The sequence below is a fragment of the Dermacentor silvarum genome, chromosome 3 (genome assembly GCF_013339745.2).
Source record: "Dermacentor silvarum isolate Dsil-2018 chromosome 3, BIME_Dsil_1.4, whole genome shotgun sequence".
Lineage (NCBI taxonomy): Eukaryota > Metazoa > Arthropoda > Arachnida > Ixodida > Ixodidae > Dermacentor > Dermacentor silvarum.
The window spans coordinates 234,034,391-234,054,391 of NC_051156.1; the positions used below are offsets into that span (position 1 = coordinate 234,034,391).

At 46.3% G+C, this 20,001-nt stretch overlaps 1 protein-coding gene and 3 non-coding genes across 4 annotated transcripts in view; 2 read left to right on the plus strand and 2 right to left on the minus strand.

The window, feature by feature from the left end:
- LOC119446876 (F-box/LRR-repeat protein 2) overlaps positions 1-20,001 on the plus strand; it is a 402,862-nt gene that overhangs the window by 245,678 nt on the left and 137,183 nt on the right. The window lies entirely within an intron of this gene.
- On the minus strand, positions 2,802-2,892 carry Trnay-gua (transfer RNA tyrosine (anticodon GUA)). Its single transcript is given in 2 exon segments — positions 2,802-2,837; positions 2,856-2,892. It is a non-coding gene; the product is annotated as a tRNA-Tyr (tRNA).
- Positions 11,339-11,411, plus strand: Trnak-cuu (transfer RNA lysine (anticodon CUU)). The gene has a single exon. It is a non-coding gene; the product is annotated as a tRNA-Lys (tRNA).
- Trnay-gua (transfer RNA tyrosine (anticodon GUA)) lies at positions 15,674-15,764 on the minus strand. The gene is given in 2 exon segments: positions 15,674-15,709; positions 15,728-15,764. It is a non-coding gene; the product is annotated as a tRNA-Tyr (tRNA).

Genomic DNA, 20,001 nt, shown 5'->3' on the forward strand with positions numbered 1-20,001 from the left:
TCCATGGCGGTCGTAGATACGAAGGGAAGGATCCGAGTCACGGCATCAGCTAGGCTGCCGTCGGCCGAAGCAGCGGAGGAGACGGCCATAGCCCTCGCGGTACTCCACGGAGGTACGGAGGATAGGCCTGATCATAAGCGACTCCAAATCAGCGATCCGGAACTACACCAAAGGTTGGGTGTCCGCGGATGTGGCGCGCATGCTCAACGCCAGAGCCGGGGACTTCGTGTCCGGCACGATTACGAACAAGTCCCTCAAATGGTTCCCCGCGCACGTCGGGGAGCTTGGTACTAAAGAAGACAACAGCCGCAACAACAACAATACTAACGGCCGAAAACACACCGGCATCCCGCCCAACCACAACGAGCATGCCCATCTCGTCGCGAGGCAACTTACCCGCCGCGACGCGATCACCCAGAGGGCAGCCGCCGTTGTTGTGCAGCACCCCAGCGGAGGAATTACCAACACAACCCAAATCGCGGCGGACGGAGCTGGGGGCCACGGGGACGCCGACCGCGATATCGAGGAGTTTCCGGCCTCGTAGCGAGAGGTTCTTGCAGACTACAGGAAAGAACGTATGACATATCCACAACCCCACGGGCGGCTTGACAGGTCCCAGGCAGTCGACCTGAGGCGGTTGCAGACGGGCACTTTCACCAACCCCTACCACCTGCACCGCCTGTGGCCCGTGCTGCACCCGTCGCCCGGCTGCCCGTGGTGCGAGCACGAACGGCCTGATATGGCCCATATACTTTGGGAATGCCAACGCCCTGAACAAGGACCAAGAGGAAGGGGGAAGATAACAGCAGGACCCTCTGAAGCGGGGTGCCTCGCTGAGAGATGGCAAGCCGCCCTCCTCGGCGAGGCACCCGAGGACCAGGAGTGGGCCGTCCAGCGGGCCAGTGCCTTTGCCGAGGATCTCGAAAGATTTTTCTCCGGCGATGGACCCCTGGCAGCCTAGCCCCGGGCACCAACAGCCATAACCGCTGGACAAATAAAGTTTATTCCTATCCTACCCTGGTAGATATACTGCGTATTTTACCGCTTCATCTATTTGGAACGCTACCGACCTACATTCTTTACCCACCTACACTTCATCCAGGTTAGATCACAAATATAAAGTTGAAGTTCCTGCCTCCCTACGAATATGTTTAGAGATTATTTCATCCCTAGGACAAGCTCCGACTGGAACAACGTTCCTGCCACCATCGATCTTATCCCAAACTGACAAATTCAAGTCTGCTGTTTACAGTGCTCTTTAGTGGCACGAGCACCGAGTGACACTCTTTGTTTCTTGCGCAACACTTCCAGTTCACCTTCTGAGACGAGCGGGGACGAAATTCAAAATAAATCTGAAAAAAAAAATAAAAGAAAAAATAGTACAGTACAAAATGTATGAGTGTTATTATAAATATGATATCAGAGCGTAAGTTTGGTTACAAGTTGAGCCACTGAAGTGTCTGGAATAATTAGAATTAATTAGCTGAGACGAAATTCAAAATAAATCAGAAAAAAATAAAAAATTGTACAATACAAAATGCATGGGTTCATTATTTAAGGTCACCTACCGTTTTTTCTTGAACAGATTGCATATGTATTTTCTTTTCCTCTCCCACTCCTCTTTGTAACGCATTCTTGCCTCGAGAGCATTTGAAAAAAGAAAAAAAAAAAGCATTGCTCATCGCTTGGCGGCATTTAAAAAAAGAATTGTTCTCTTACTTTTTTAATTATCAAGCTTCACATTTATCTCCCTACAATATTGTTCATTCTTTACATTTATGGTACTTCTTGCCTCTTTCTGTGTTAATTAACCTATTTTAGTAAAACTTAGCTTACACCTGTTATAACGCCGTTTTAACAACTATACTCTAACCTTTGACGGTAGGTCCCCTTACAGCCTATATAGTGCTATCGGACCTCGTCCTGCGTATTTATTCGTGCGTTGTTTTGCGTTATGAACCTAATTAGCCTGATTCTGAACATCCAGCAGCGTTCAACACGCATGAGTATAGTTTGTCTTTTCCTTTTTTCTCGTTTTGCCATTTTGCCACCGGGGCATGGCACTAGCTTGCCTCCAAGGGAATTCTCAGAATATCAGGTGTACGCAGTTGAAGAAGTCCTTGAGTGTATAGCATCAGACGTACAGGCCTGTTTAGCTGCTACCTACACGGGCGAGGTGCACGCAGGTGCAAGGCAGCTTATGGGCGCAACAAATTAGAATTAAATGTATTTTTAACGCATTGGGCCCTCTGGGCCTTCGAAAATAAATCACACTAAGCCTGCGCGCCTCGGGCAAATTAAGTGTATTCAGTTTCATGCGCAATATAAAAGACACCAGAGATGCATCAGTCCGCTTTCACGTAAGGGTGTAAATAAGCTATTTTTCGCTAAAATAAGTTCGCGGGTGAGGCAGAAGAACGTTGTTTCCTAAGACTTCTTATTCTGGAGCCTTAATTACGAACCGCTATGAGTCCGTATGAACCGGTTCAACCCAGTTCAGACCGTTATATTTTTGCTCCAGAGATGAACCTGCACCGAACCAGAAAATATTCAGAAGCTTCATGCCTGAATCCGAACGCGAACCAAACCAGAAAATTTCTCGGTTAACCTTGGCTCGACCGCTGTGATCTCCAAAATTATAGTTGGTGGCTGTCTTTCATCATCGTAGCCGTCTGCACGAGTTGATAAGGAATTAAGCACTGTTGCTAGACTGGCAGAAAAAAAAACGATGTCGATGTAATTATAACTGCCGAAGACGTAAAAGTGCAATATGTATAAAAATAAAGCACAAAAAAAATCACTCCGTCGAGCCGGATTCGAACCAGCGACCTATGGATGTCCATAGTACCAAACCTCTACAGTCCACCGCTCTACCAACTGAGCTATCGACGGCGACGGGAGAACATGCCTTCATTTGTATGCTGTAGCCCGACGAGAAACTTTACATTTTCTTGCATAATTTATCTGGTATTACGCTTCGGCGAATGCCGCTTTCTCTGCACGCTTCGCCCCGGCGATTCAATGGGCCTTCGTACCTAGGAGTAACTAAAGCAATTCGTCCATAGGTCAACGTGCACAGCGTTTGTTTTACGGTGAAAACAAAGGTCGGCCCGTTCAGCTATGTTGGTTACAGGAAATGCCACTATTCGTGCAGTGAATATCCGACGTAACGAGGTATACGCAGAATCACCTAGATGTTACTTTCTGGAAGCATTATTTCACTCCTTCCAAACGCTACGCACTCAATAACTTCCATACGCCAAGAGCACTCGACGGCGCGCCGCCAGGGTATCATTTCACTTCACTATCTCACGAATAAGGCAGTTAGTTCTCAAGCTTGTTTTCGTTAGCATGAAACATAGAGTTGAACTTTTCGGGTTAATAGGAAATGAATAGAAGTACAGTCTATAAAGAAACCTAGCCCATAGCGCTGGCTTTGCAGAGTTGCCAAGTCAGTGGACATTATGCGCCATCTACCTTTCAACATGCAGACTAAACGTCAGAAAATTGCAGCCTTCGAGCATGGCAATAGAATTCCACCACCGTGCCTCCGAGACTAGCAATTGTGATCGTAGGCGCTCTGCTGGTAACATTCAGAAGACGCTCACGAAGCACAGCCTCAGAGACTGACAATACGTTGCAAGGCGCGAATTTTAAGCAAGTCTAGCTTCGATTGCATTTATCGGTACCTCCAGTGAGAGCCAAAATAGCGTGTATATGTACGCCTTGCTATAGACGCCTCGGAGACGGCCGGTATGGCGAGATTGGCGGTCGCCTGATCGTTGCTGAACTCGGCATGCACGGAGGACGTCAACCAGCTGAGGTGCGTTGTCGCCGCAGGATAGAGGCCTGTCTCCCACACGTGCACAAAAACGGCCGGCAGAAGTCAGCTTGCATATTGTAATCATTTTCTGTCTCCTTTTTATCATTACATGTTAATCATTCGAACATTTATTTATTTATTTATTTATTTATTTATTTATTTATTTATTTATTTATTTATTTATTTATTTATTTATTTATTTATTTATTTATTTATTTGATTGTTTGTGGAGCAGCTTTCCAAGTAATTGCCTGTCGTACCTGTAGCAGATGCCGCCTTTCACGTCTTCATCTGCGTAGGCATGCACTACAATTTGCAGCACCTCCTCAGTGTGTTGAATAGCATAAATATTACATCCACCTACTGTTCCATTCAGTTGCTCAAGTAATTCAATGAAGTCATTGCTTAAGTTATGCCAATTCAATAAAGTATGTGAGACTTTATGAGCAGTTTCGAAATATCCGTCCCCAATTCTGCGGCGAAAAGCACGGTATCATTCGTAAAGCATACAGGTGTTTATATATATATATATATATATATATATATATATATATATATATATATATATATATATATATTATAACTTAGCACGGGGCAGGCCAACGGGGAGCGCACATTGTGGGAGCGCGGTATCACGCAATTTTTTTATGTTGAACGGCTTCAATCGCGCAATTCTGACACGTACGTCTCCTAATTAATAATAGCTATATAGTGAAACTTCTCAGTCAATCCATTGCTGACTGATAAGATAAGTGCGCACCACTTTTATATACTATTACAGCAGAAAGAATATTACAGCTGTCGTCGCCGTACAGCTGAAATCGTGCAGCACCGCACGTGTCCTGTGTAGGCTGTGGACTCGACTGCCACCTGCAGCAGCGTTGTTTGATGTCCAGTTATCATTGTTTGTTTTTTTAGCTTTATGAACGGTGTAAGGGGTTAAGCACCACAGAAGTTATTCACTACCTACAATTATCAGACACTTAATTTAAACCCTTCAGCCACGTCATACGCACTTGTGTTATGTGACTTGCTTTTTGCCAGTTAATTCTGCCAGGTGGTGGCAAGAAAAACACGGGCATCGAACTATAGATTTCAAGCCCTTGCGTAAGCAATGTGGCTCCACTCCACGCTAATCTGCTGAATATACCATACTTACTCGGCTCCAACCTCCGCGGTTGCTTAGCGGCTGGGGTGTTGCAGTGCTAAGCACGAGGTCGCGGTATCAAATCCCGGCCGCGGCACCCCCCCCCCCCCAAAAAAAAAAAAAAAAAAAAAAAAAAAAAAAAAAAAAAAAGAGGCTGCGTCCCGTGCATTGGGGGCACGTTAAGGACACAGGGTAGAGCAAAATTTAAAAAAAATCGATTTTTGGTTTTTCCAGTTTTTGGAATGCTCAGGCCTTCCTCAACAATATCCAGTGCCCCACATGCTTTTCCGCGTTTTGATTGAGCCAAAAAGACCAGGTTTTCGAAACCAAGGGACGAGTGGCCACGTGCCCTTTTTTCACCTAGCACAACCTAGCAATCGCTCAGGTTTCTTCCAAACGTAAATTTTGTTGAAATCACGAAATAAGAGTGCATTGGGCACGTACAAAAGAGAATGGGTGCCAGGCTAAGAAAGTTGAAGAAAGAAAGCAAGGGCACAAAGCTATCTGATGGCAAAGGTCTGTCAGGACGGGGGCGGTTGACTGACACTTGCATTGACAAAATACAAACCTATTATGGCTTAGCCATAAGAAGAAACACTGGAGACTTGGAAAGCATGTGGAAAGGTGTTTGGGCAACATATTTTCACATGTTGGCTACAGATATCGACCCAAGTCACGGGCTCTGCCCAAAAGATGCCGGCACTTGGTGTGCATACAACAAGGCTCAATTGACACAGGAGGCTTTTGTGCACAAAGAATACTTGCCTGCACCATTCCTTCATGTTATTAAGCCAATATTCCAACAGTTAGGTCACCCAGACCTGCTGAATAAGTGCTTACGCGGCAAGACACAAAATGCTAATGAATCATTTAACCATGTCGTGTGGGAGCGCGCACCGAAAATGTGTTCCTCGGAATGAAGATGCTCAAAACTGCCACCTTTGATGCTGTGCTCACGTTCAATGAAGGTTGCATGGCAAGAGTTAACGTCCTGAAGGCATTTGGCATATCAACAGGGCGTAACACTGTGATGTGGTTGGGTGAAGTCCACCGTTGTCGACTGTATTTTATTTATTTATTTATAACATACTGCAGGCCCATTGAAGGGCCCAGGCAGGAGGGGCATAACATAGAGATGTACACAGAAATACATATCAGCAAACAGTTTGTTGAATGGCATCAAGGCTTGCAATGTGTGATGAAGGTAACTGGTTCCAGTCTGTTATGGTTCGAGGAAAGAAAGAGTACTTGAAGATGTTAGTTCTCGCGTAGTAGGGTGTAAGTGATTCGTGGTGCCTATTTCTTGACAGCCGTGCTGTGGAAGGCTTGAGGTAGGAGTCAGGTTTAAGGGATAGCTTGTTGTTTTTGAGTAAAAAGAGGAATTTTAGCCTGAGCATTTTCCTTCGGATTTGCAGCGTTGAAATACCGTGTTTTTTCATCAGACGAGTAGGAGAGTCAGTTGCACGATACTTGGAATATATAAACCGGACAGCCTTACGTTGGATCATCTCAAGGGCATCGATATTAGTTTTTGTGTATGGGTCCCATACGGAACACGCGTACTCTAGTTTTGGCCTTATTAATGAAGTATATGCAAGGAGCCTAACGTTAGAAGGAGCATGTCGCAGTTTATGTCTCAAGAAACAGAGTTTACGGAAGGCGGACGAGCAAACATTTTTAACGTGCTTGTTCCAACTAAGGTTATTGGTTATAGTTACGCCTAGGTATTTGCATTCGTTAACTTCAGATAGAGGGCGGGCAGGAAGGTGGTATGGGAAGGAAAGGCTATTTCTTTTGTTGGTAATTTTCATATAAACAGTTTTGTCTGGATTAAGTTGCATTTTGCCAAGAGAGAGGCCGAACACATGACAAAACAAGCCAGGGAAACAAGAAAACAAGCAAAGAAGCGAAACGCTGACTCTGGCAATGACTATGGCTGGTGGCTATTAGGCAAATGGTTCAGTGCGGGTTGTTTTTGAAAGAAAATGAAGTGAACATGTTTTTTGTCTTTGACCCTCAATATCTCGAAGTAACTTTTTTTGTTACATTTGCCCCATTTTTATAAAAACTTCAAATGACAGCAGGTTGATTTTTAGCCAGCGTACAGTAGACACCTATGCACAGCTACTGAACTAGAATCGTACACATGCACTCAACAGTTAATTTTCTCTTAATTGTTTTCTTTGGAAAAAACAACAAAAACTGGCTGTGTTAGTAAAAAAATTGCGAAACTGTTGACCTTTGACAAATAATCTTAGTTCTAGTTCCACTGCAAGACGACATGATCGCGAATCAAATGAAACAAACCCGAATGCGCTACATGCAGTAGTTGCTGAGAAAATGGGTCTCAAATAAGGCTCAAAATACATGGGAGGTATAGGGCCTACCCTGTGCTCTTAAAGGTCCCCTGGTGGTCAACACCACTACGGAGTCCCCCACTACGGCGTGCCTCGTAATCAGATCGTGGTTTTGGCGGGTAAAACCCCATAATTTTTCATACTCAATTCCATACATATAGCAGGCAACGCTTCGGACGCCACGCAAGTAGTTCAACCATATAAGTATGTTATGGACGCAAGTTTACGTCAAATCACATATTGCGCATATTTGTGCTTCTAGTAGGCGACCTACTATGTTTTGGTCGCGAGCGCAAGCGACGCGCTGCGGCCGCCAGTCGCAGATATGTGTTACTTCGCTCGTTTTGTTGATAAGTAGGTTTGGATCTTGAACGTTTTTTTTTTTTTTTTTTCGTGTAATAAACGCGTCATATTTTGCGAGGCAAGGGTACGAGACTTACGTTACATCGAATTACGTGGCGCGCATATCTAATACATTTCTTTCATGTGTGACGCGCTACTTTTGGTCGCGGATGCGAACAGAGAGAGAAAGCCTTCATAGCCTTGCCTGCTATGTGCGTGCAATGTACGAAATGGAGTCAACGTACGATCACTTTAAGGCAATACCACGTTCGATGGGATGCTCGATCGACCTGCTGTACTCCGTAAACCAATGGTGAAAAAAAAATTTCTTTGATAGCATTAATTATAGGCAGACTTCACGCAGTGTGGAGGTTTCAAGTTCCTCTGATGGAAAATACGGGCCGTTCCCGAACAGAGTGCAGTTTAATAGAGCGTCTCGTAGCGCTTGAAGTCCCGAGGGAAGAATGCGAGAACAGAAAACACGAGGTGTTTTGAGCGTATACGCCCGCAACCGCGTCACAGTGTGCACGAATTACCACAAATGTATAAGAGATACGAGGTACAGAAACGTCACTTTGATAAACGACAGTGTGCAAGGGCCGTAAACGCTCGCGTGTCGCAGCTGTGGACTTACGAGAAAATGCACAGAGCGCCATGCTACCACTTTGACTCTCATTCAGTGGGGTCTGCAGCATGGTGGAGTAGAATTACGTAAGTTTTACACATTTATCGACAAATTTAATTCTTGATTAAAGGGCATAGACAGGAGAACAAAATTTGTGAATAAAATTTTTGCAGCGCTGCCAAAAAGTTCATGCCCTTTCTATAAACAATGAGGAACAACGTCTTATGCTTTTTTGCACCTACAATAAGCATGATTTTCCTTCGCGGAAATGAAGCCGCAGAGGCCGCGCAATAAAAACCAGCCATACGCGGGGTCGGCATAGACGTGTAATATAGAAGCCGCTCAGGAAGCTTGCGTGTGAGTACGAAGGCAAGCGCTGAAGCTTCTGCAATGCTTTTGCGCGAAGTTCACGACGTGCCCCTCCAAACGAGTCTTGCTTTTTGAGATCGCCTATCTACTCTCCCGCCCTAACTCCTGTCATGAGCTCACAACCAGCGCCTGACGCGGCGGGCAAGAAAAGCAGCAGCACCAGCAGACGGAAATTCAAAGGAAGATGCAAAGCAATCTTGTTTTTTGTTTTTGTTCGAAAGTTCGCCCAACGGCATGAACTATTAAATATAGCAATGTAGGATCGGTTTCGGCGATGAGCATCAATAGTGCTCGATGGTTGTTTCCATAGAGCCAAGAATCATAGTCCGGTGGTCGCGTGGGATGAAGGCCCACTGTTTGCAGGTAGCGCCGTCGTATCTGGTTTAGACCAGGGCATGTCCACAACAAGTGTTTGATTGTAGCCGCGGACGCTCGAGCTGGGCAATATGGGCAAGCATCCGTAAATGGTCCACGGAGGTGTTGTGGCCAGGCATACGTCATCGATGGAGTAAGTGCCGCCCCCACACGGAGTCACCGCAACATTACCTCCTCCTGGCGGGTAAGGCCGCCTGGAAGGTTTGAACCACACGGTGGAATAAAATCACGTGTGGTGCGGCGGAGAATCTCCTTGCGGTGGAGGAAATCACCCTGGGGGTCACTTGGGAAAGGTGCTTCCACAGCCAGTGGCAGCTCACTGTGGGTGGCGGTCTCAGCTTGTATGTGGGCAGAAATAGTGTCCCGTGGAATCCACTGTATCCGGATATGACCGGGCATCTGTGCAGTCATTCGGTGTATTTCGTCTGCGACAGGGTGGGCATTGTATACCTTCCGAATCTCCTTTATGGCCGAGGTGGAGTGAGTGCATATTATTATAACCGGTACCGGCGACGTGGAAGCAGCTGTCAGTGCTGTCACTAAGTTTGTTGCGTCTTGTATGGCCAAAAATTCAGCACTAACCGATGGGACTGGAGTTGGCAGACGGTACACATCATTAGCACTTATGGAGGGGTGTCCACTTGTATGTACATGCAGCTCGCATCGGTGTAGGCCACCAGTGAACATGTCGGGAGTGCGGCATCTGCTTCTTCTATATGGCGGCGGAAGGTAGCCGATGGACGAGGGACCGGATTTCCGAGGCGGCCGATGGGTTTTGTTGTCAGTAAGTTCCTGGTGACCCCAGGGTGGAAGGGTGTCTACCGAAGATGGCGAGGTAGAAGCCGGCGCCGTCGTATCTGCTTGGCTTCACGCCACGTACGCCTCTCCTGTACGCGTGCGTTCACGCAGGCGGCCGCCGCAAACGATCGCAGAAGCCCATGTATGCCGCTAAGTCAGCGGCAGGTTGCAGAACGGATGGTTTGAGATCCCTTGCTTGACGGCGTTGATGAATCAGCTCGTCAATGGTGTTTAGTTGCGCCTCTTGATGATGATGTGTACCGTCTGCCAACTCCAGTCCCATCGATTAGTGCTGAATTTTTGGCCATACAAGTGTCGGGATTGGCGTGCATCGTGGAAGACCGGTAACGAATCTTGGCTTTCAAAATAAGAAGGTAGTCATTGAGTGCACACTCATCTGTGCTTCTAAAGTGCTCATTGGCAATGCGCAGCGTGCCAGTCAGAAGCTGCTCCATAAGTACTCTGACAATGGCTCGCGAAGGCCTCGGTTGACGAAAGCCTTCGCATTCACCCCCCTCCCCTTTTCTCGAAAAACGCAGTCGGCTCTTCTCATGTTGGCGCTGTGGTTCCACGACGATCAACCAATCGACAGCATATACCCCAGGTGACGTCACATGGAACACCATATGTTGACATCACGACGCGTGAAGGAGCACCGGAAAGGCCAGATGGAAAGGAGCACCGCGATTGGTCGTTCTTTATCTCTTTTTTTTTTTTTTTTGTATTTGTGGTGTCCCTGCGGCGCGCAGCGCTGCCGCATGTCCCAGAGATGTATGTCATGGCATTCTCTATCCGGTGCGCAATTTTGTTTGAAATGCGTAGAGATATTTCAGAGGTTGTTTAGGGGGCTCTTTAAGAGTTTGACCTAGTCATTACAGAAAAGTAACAGCTAGTGCAACAGTGAATAACAAAACTAACAAACAGAAATCAAATATAATAAGGACTCTTTTTCTTTCCGGCTTGCTCCACCATCACAGTGTCCATGCTAACGAACACAATAAATCACACAACAATCATATATTATCCATTCTGTTAAAACAATTGGCATTTTAATTCATAGCGCTTGCGCATACTGTTGCCCTTTTGTCTCGTCATTTGTTTCCGCGCTATGAAGTTAAATCATTTTAATTAAGTATTGTGATGTTACCTTGTCGAATCGTTTGGCTTTGTCGAGTTTATCTGCACACACCAGTGCACTACGCCAGCCGACCGTCTCGCACACACGGTCAGTAGCCCCGGCCAGTCCTGGCCTTCTCCGGCCGCTATCCCCGCTGACGACGCGCTCTTGGCTTCACGCCACGTACCACGCCTCTCCTACGCGTGCGTTGACGCAGAGGGAACGGGCGGCCGCTGCAAACGATCGCAGAAACGGCAGCGACGAAGAACCAGACTCTCATGGCGCAACGTTTGGCACGTTCCCGTATAGTGCGACCTCTGGGTGCGCTCAGCAGAATCGCACGAAACTTCATACTACCACCACAGATACAGCCGCTGATACCGTCGCCCGGCTAGCTCAGTCGGTAGAGCATGAGACTCTTAATCTCAGGGTCGTGGGTTCGAGCCCCACGTTGGGCGCTTTTTTCTTTCTTTTTATTATGCCCTTCATATTGCGTCTGCCGCTCTCAAGACCGCCCTACTGGCACGCTATTTTCGCTGGCCGGAATGCGCAACACGGCGCCAAGCTAAAGGATAATGATCGCGCACGAGAAACATGTATCAACGTCATTTAGAGGTGTTCGTGCCCTACACTGTAGACTGCTTTTTTCTGTTTATTCGTGCTCCTTCTTCTTCCTTTCTTCTTCTTTTTTTTTGCGAGTGTGAGAAAGCCGGTGTGGACAAGCGTGCCAACTCCTCGCATGCGACAGTATATAAACTTCGGTGTACGCGTTTTCTTCGGAGGGTCCAGTAACGGTATTTCGTAAGCTCATTGCATTCATGTACGATTCAAGTGTGCGTGCCTGCACGCACATACACGCTCACACACGCACACGCAAAAAAAAAAAAAAAAAAAAAAAACACGGAGGAGACACATATGCCGGGTAAACAGTAGCAAAAACATAATTCGGGAGGATAGTAATTCCCCATGGCCTCCATGTCGAATGCTTTTACGGAGACCCAGTATCACTTGAATAAAGCTATTATTTATGTCACTCCATCAAGTGCGCTAAACCGGAGAAAGGCCAGCGCGAGAAAAGACGTACACGAGAGAGGGAGAGAAAGGAAGAGGGAAAGGTGGGGAGGTTAACCAAGGACGTGCCCGGTTGGTATACCCTACACTTGGGGAGGAGGAAGGGGAAGAATAGACGTACACGAAAAATAAAGAAGAAAGTTCAGCGTAGTTCGTGCATTCTCGCACGCATTGAGCCCCCCCCCCCCCCCCCCCTATGTTTGTATATTTCGAACGCAGTGTCAAGGAGAATTATTTTTTGTCATGCGTAATTTCTTTTTCCAGTGGTTTGGAGCAGGTCTACACAATCTCACGTAACCAAAACGCTGTTCTTTGTAAGGCTAAGGAAGACTTCAAGGCACATGCAAAAAATACTACAGCTAGTCGAATCCAGATATATATCGAACCCAGATATAACAAATTATTGTCTATATCGAACAGCTGTAAGGCCCCTTTGAAAATTACATGCAAATGTATAGATAGGGCTGGTACACGCGTATATATATAGAATGGCCGTTCACCAGCACATTCGATATATCGAACGCGGCGCCGACCTCAAAGTGCACTTTTATATGCGAAGCACTTTAGGGACCCGGGCTATCGGCGTCTCACGTGTCATGTCGTCGTGGTCACGCGCAAAAACAAGATCTCAATATAGGATCAAAACAAGTGCAGAATTGATCAAAAACGGTTCAAAATAAACTAACATGATTCAGGATAATTTAAAAGAGAGGAATAATCAAGCATTAAGCGCATTAATTAGCAGAAACGCTTCCGAAACTCCAGTTTGGTACCAGCGCAGCGCAAGAAAGGGCGCCACCACCCCACAAGCGCTCGATTCCTCCTCACTTGTGCAAGAATAGCACAAGAATAACATGAGCGAAACACCGGCGCGTCACTGCTTCTCACTTCCCCAGGTTTCCCGTTAGTGGAGCTGCATTGGCGCTAGATTCGAACTACACAAGCGCAGAATCTGAGCAGGATTGGAGCTACATTAAGCGCAGGATTTTTCTACGATCAGTTCTCAGACTCAGGTGTTTTCTTTTTTTTTTTTTATTTTTTTTATGTGCACTGAGGTCTTCTGGCACCTGGGGGTGGAGAAAGTGCTACCGCATCGTCGTGTATGTTGAGTGCCTATTCGTGAGTTCATTTTCGGCAAGCGATGGCCGCTGCAAGTGTACAGAAAAGAATAATCTTGGACTTTGAAATGAAGTTGAAAGTGATCCAGCAATTTTTTTTTTTTTGCAGGTAAATGAAGTGTGTTTGCTTTAATTTTTTTCCGAGTTGGTGCAGTAACTTGGCGGCCCTCGGCCTCACCATTCGCTAAGTCAGGTCCTATTATTTTAAATATCGAATTACCTATATATCGAACCTTTTTGTGATCCCCTTCAGATTCGATATATCTGGGTTCTACTGTATCTATTACTCGCAGTTTCGTTTTCAATAAATCTATTCCTGCCTTGCTTCTTTTCTTCATTGGAGATAACAAATCATTTATAACTAATGCATCATAAAAGCTTGTTTACGTTGGCTATATGCGAATTTGTGATAATTTCTCGGTAAACCAAGCTATTTTTTGCGCATAAGCCGGTCCGTTATAACCGATGTTCGGCTGTGTCCGTATATTCAAAGAAGCCCTCCACCAGGCTCCATGGCAAATGTTGATTAAAGGTACACTGGAAGTACTAGGACGCCGTCTAGGGGCCGTTTGACGGAAGAATTTTTTAATTGATTGATTATCCAAATAGATATGAGAAAATGAAATTTTGTGTAGCCATGCTGCCCGGAGGCGAGCTTCACTGCCAACGTGAACACTCTCTCCCTCTGCCTCAGATAGCATCCGCAAACGACATTTTTTCACTACTTTCTCTCGTAACAAGTCGCAACTTCCCCACACTGTTTCCTCTCTTCCTTCTATTTGTTCTTCCCAGCGCGGCGCACTTCCAGTGCGCGAATTTCCGATGTCACGTGCATAATCGGTGACGCAGCAGGCAGTGCGTCTTATCTTGACTCTCCGGCTGCAACCGGGGTTCCCTCGAAAAGGAGGGTGCGCGGGCATTTGCTACAAATTTTAGCTGATTTCGCGCCGTGGAGACGTTTGATACTTTGCAGACAGGATTGACACTGCGTGATCTAGGCGCCGTGCTTGTCTGTTTGCAATGTCTTAACCTGCTGCGGGGCCCTTTAATGAAGTATCGACACATGTTTTCTAATGGGCTGCAACTCTACTATACATTATAGTTTTAACGTACCGCTTTATTCAAAATATCGCATTAATCTAAGTTATTTGTGTACCTAAGTTATTATGACTCTTTTGCAGACTCATCGTTTTTAACGAAATACTGCTTATAGCAAAGTCAGTTTTCTGTGCCGATGTCTTCGATACAACGGGGGTTTACTACATCTTTACGCATGTAGAATGATGATACATAGCAAGTATTAAAGCTAGGAAAGACTTACGGTATATATTTTAATTTTATATCAAATTTTCCGTAGTGCCAGATGCGCTGTCATCGGCATTATCGTCACGCCATGACACACAGCTAGATTTATTGACATCATCTAGCATTAGCGATAAGTATCATGACGTTGATCATAAAGAAGTCACAGTTTCACCCGAAAGGCGAAGCATCGATTGCGATGACAAATTAATGGACAGCTATACGAAGTAAGAATAATAGTTTTATCCTCCGCATAAACTTGTAAACATAGGCATACTAACTAAATGAACAAGCAGAATGTAACGCGCTCACAAGCAAGCGTGAACACATCTCACTCAATGACCGCAGAAACTCGCTGTCAAAACCCTGGAGTGAGGAAGCGCGGCTCGGAAGTTTAAACTCGGAAGCTCATAGCTGAGCTTCGGAGTTTAAAGTTGATAATGGAGTTTTTGAAACATGGCTATATTCAAGCAATTTTCTGAAAATACCGAAGCCTAAACAAGAACTCTTCTTGCGACAGTCATTAACTATTAACTGTTTTTCTTTTAATTGCAACAACCCCCAGAAAAATGACCTGCAGTGCATGTCAAGAAAAAGAATTACGTCATGCCCTGTATTTATATACCTAGAAGCTCCCGAGAAGGAAACTTCCTCTGAAGTGCATGCGTCACATTCGACTTACTTTTCTACCATTTGCTTGTAGAAGTGGCACCTGGTTACGTTCAGTACATCTGACATATAAAATAAAAATAACGAATAACCAACTCAACCGCGTAAGCATATATATATATATATATATATATATATATATATATATATATATATATTGTGAAGGCTCGGTTGGGACGACGTTTATGAGGTCCGGGAGCTCGTCAGCGAACCAGCGCAGCACATACGCGATGATGATGATAGGCAAAAGTGTGAGGATGATGATGATAATATACAGATGAGGAAGATGCACGTCTTAAACGCCCACTATATATATACCCGAGGAGATGCAGCTTTCTTTTTTTCTTTTTTGACACGCAAGATTTCTTAATGTAACGCAGTTCCACGCCTTTTATGCAATGCTTTATATTTCCCCACCGAGAATATGATGGATGCACTATCGAAACTGCCACTCCATTTTGTTTATTTTCTCAGAGACGAAACATTCGAATATAAGCAAAATTACCCATCTCTGCTGTGCTAGGACTCCGTTTAAATAAGAACAAACAAAAAAAAAGTGCTCCGTCGAGCCGGATTCGAACCAGCGACCTATGGATGTCCATAGTACGAAGCCTCTACAGTCCACCGCTCTACCAACTGAGCTATCGACGGCGACAAACGGAGCCACTTAACCAAGTGCATTCAGTGCCGCGGGCTGCATTTTTATCGCAGAAGCCGACGCAGCCGCTGACGGCAGGTTTACCGCGGCGAACACAATGGCCTCGAGGCTGCCGGCGCCATGATTCCGCCGTTGTTATTGTGCCTCTTTGTTTTGCTATGTTCCTTTTTTTTTCTTAAAATTTATTACTTTCAGTAGATTTCTATTGTTCGGTACGTGCCTCCTCATGGTCAGCACGGCAAAAAAAAAAAAAAAAAAAATTGCCTCCAGTAGCCCTTAAAGCGGAAGGAACTCTTACTTTCATGAATGACGACTGCCTACAATGCAACCACCTCATGGCACTTCGTGGACGCCGGTCCTACGATTATAATAGGCAACGACGTCGCAGTCTGTGCTCTGTATTTTTTCCAATGCCCGACCGTATCGATCCTCGTTAACCTTCAAGTAACATATTGTCACGAGACGGGAAAGCCGGCGTACATCGCGGATGCAAAGACTTTACATGAACAATCAACGCAACGTTCATTGCCGTCTCAGTTGTTCTACCCGCGCGCTACTTCAGCGTCTTTTTCATGGCCTGGCACATACACGCGGCGATGATACATAGGATGTGACATTTGCCCCTCCTCCGAAAAAAAAACGCATCATTCCGATGCACCAAGCTCCCCGAAGGCAGTGCAGAGAAGGTTCAAAGTTGATGTCATTAAGAAAGGTATGGCTTCACCCGAAACCATGCACCACCTCGGGCAGATGCCCCCGGCGTTTAGAGCACTAAGAGCTTTCGGGCACAACTTCATGATTCACATCACTGATGCGGCGCAGCACTGTGTACGGTCCGAAGTATCTTCGCAGGAGCTTCTCAGAAAGCCTCCGCCGACGAATCCAGTACAGACCCGCACCTGGTCGCCGACTTTGTACGTGACGGGTCTGTTCCGAAGATTGTAGTGTCTGGCATTGTAGTCCCGTTGTTCTTGGATTCGCAAACGCGCAAGCTGCCAGGCTTCCTCTGCACGTTGCGTAAACTCCTCGGCACCAGCCTCGAGCGTCATCACCGCACTCGTGTGGCAGCATGTTGTCCAACATTCTCGTAACTTCCCGGACGGAAACGAGGTTGAAAGGTGTCACGCGTGTTGTCTTCTTGGCGACCCATGTTATATACGCAAATGTAACATGAGATAAAGATCTCGTCCCAGTTCTTGTGGTCGACGTCGATGTACATACTCAATAATGACTGCCACAGTCTTATTCAAAACGTTCTGTCAGGGTGATGCGCTGTCGTCTTTTGGTGAGTGCTACCACTCAGTCGCAAAACGGTCTCCCGAAGCGCGGCCGTGAAAGAAGAACCTCTGTCTGTTATAAACACTGCAGGAGCGCCATGCCTTAGGACGACGGCTTCGATGAAAAATCGTGCTGCTTCGGCTGCTGTTCCCGTCGGAGAACACCTGTTTCGGCGTATCGATTGAGATAATCTGTGACGACGATTATCCATCTATTGTCGGCAGCTAGTATACTGTATCGGCAGTAGACACTGAAAATGGACCTAAACGGTCCAAGCCAATTTGTGCAAACGGCGCTTCCGGTATCTGAACAGGATGTAGCAGTCCAGCTGACTTGACGGGTGGGGCTTTGCGGCACCGTGGCAGGTGATTATTGACATTACATAACAAGGGAAAGCGTAGTTGTCAAAGGAATTTCGAATTAGTTTCGGCAAGCTGGCTCTTTAGCGTGCACCAAAATCTCAGTACACGGGAATATGCTTTGACGGAACGCGGTGGCAGCGGTCAGGAATCGAAGCCGTGTCGGTGCCACCGACACAATTTTCGGTAGTGGCGTAATCGTGCTGCTGCCAAAAATTTAGACCAGCAGTGAAGTAGAATACACTTGGTTACTACAACATTAGCTGTTTTTGTCTGCTTGAGATATGCGCCACCACGTGGCAGCACCATACAGACCGCTCACGTTTACGGTTCCGCCAAAACGCCCCAACGCCCGGTCCGTCCGCGTTTACCCGATTACGGAACAAGCTAAACCTCTCTAATATGTCAATAGGGCGTGTGATGTTCGAGGACGAAAAAGCGAAGGGACGCGTCGTAAGATGAAAATTCGAGGCTGTCAATAAGGGCACGAACGCAGCCGCGTCACGGCGTTGCTCGTCGGCGACGGGAAGCAGATGGTAATATTTTAAAAAATGTCGCAGTTTCACCCGAAAGGCGAAGCATCAATTGCGATAGCAGAGAGAGAGAGAGAAAATGATTTAATGAAAGGCAGGGAGGTTAACCAGGACTGAGCCCGGTTGGCTACCCTACACTGGGGGAAGGAAAAAGGGGAGAGAGAGAGATTAAGAGAAGAATAGAAAGTCCACTGTTGATATCGCCGACGTAGCAACAGATCAATTGCGATAGCAAATTAGTAGAGAGCTATACGGCGTAAGGATAGTAGTAGTTTTATCAGCTGTATAAACTTGGACATGCAACGCTCAGAACTGTTGTCAACGCCGTCGGTGTTTGGCCCGCGTTCGCACCGAACTGTTGCCGGTGACTGTTGCCGGTGCCTCTGGCGGCGGCTCGGAGGTTTTCGACGAGATCAGAACGGGACAACGTTACTAGTTTAACGTTGTGAAAGGGACACTCGTAAAGCAGCGTCAGAAGTCTTAACCACCTTCTGGCCTCGCAACGTTTTTATATAAATACGCATTTGGTGCCACAGCTAAACGTCGCTTACCCTCCCTCCCTCCCATCCCCACATGGCCTTTCGTGCGACGGAAGAGGTCGCGTTTGCTCCCCGCCGTGCGTTCGCACCCCGTGAAAGCGCGCATCCCTCGCGCGCTTTCACTCGCACATACCGCATACGGCGCGCGGCGACGATTTCATCGCCGTTGGACTTCATACGGAACCTCACGGCGACGGCGACGACGACGCTGACGACAGAAATCGGCTTGGAGTGTCCATATAATTGCTATCGCAATAAAAACGCAGGCGACGGCATTAGTGTCAGTAACGGCCTGTTGTCCATCCACAGGGAAGATTAACAGCCTGCGTCTTGGCATCGTGACTTCATGAAGCAGAAGGCGGTCACATGCGAGCAGGACACGTCGCGACGTTTTGGCACTCTCTCCAGCTCACTCGGTTGCCTCCTGCACTGCCACTCGCAAGACATTACGATATCCTGCTCGCACGTGACCACATTGACGTCACTACACAATCATCTCCAAGGAAACTAAATAGAAACTGATTGCATAAATCTGTTATATTTAACTAGGAAGAGATCTGAGGCTTGCAAGTATTTTCCCCCGCGTTTAGAAGGCTAGCACTTTAACTTAACGCATAAAAATGAGCCGAAAATGTCATGTTAGTACGTTTTGAGAGATTCCTTTATCAGCGATGAAAAGCCTGCTATGACATCTCGATGTGAAAACCACTTACCACATTTACTTGTAAATAGGTCGAAGATGAATGGTTGACCCCTATATATTGAACTCGCGCATAAAAATAAATAAATAAATAAATGAAAAACAGGAAACTTTAACATGAGGCACATTTATTTACCGTAAGTTCGGCTACTAAATTTCGCTAGTGTGTGCCACAAGATGCATCGTCGTCGGAAGTACCAGGGAAGGCGTCCTCGACACCCCATACGAATTCTTCCCCAGTGCAGCCGAATGAATTAGATAAGCTATATTTCCCAAAGTCAGTCTGGATAATCTCCAGGGTGGTTTTATATGGCGGGCGCGATGGAGGAACTCCATTAGCTCGCTACTTTTGCTAGCTTTGTTCACAAATATAGGCCGAGATTCTTTGGTGACGTTAAAAAAAATCGGTGTATATACGAATAAAAACACCATATGCTCTTTCGCAATGGTCACAAAGTGCGACGGAACGCGTAATACTTAAGGTGTTTGTTGCAACTTGGATGGGAACCGAAGGTGACCAGGGGCCGTATTCTGTAACGCTTCGGTTTTCGAAGGATTCGGTTTGGCGGTGGCGTCACAGTGGGGCGGTCCGTTTACGTAATGAAAAGTGAAAGGACAGAGACAAATCGGCGCGAAGGTTTCTTTTTGTGGCAGTGAACGTCACAAACCGAGTAAAAATATAGCAATTTACGAGCGCTTCTTGGTAAATAAAAATAATTTGTTCATGGTATTGATGAGGTTTACGTTTTTCACCATGAAACGCGTGTGAGTTGTACTGGCGGTTGACCCATTTATGCCACTAGGTGGGACGTCGTACGCCA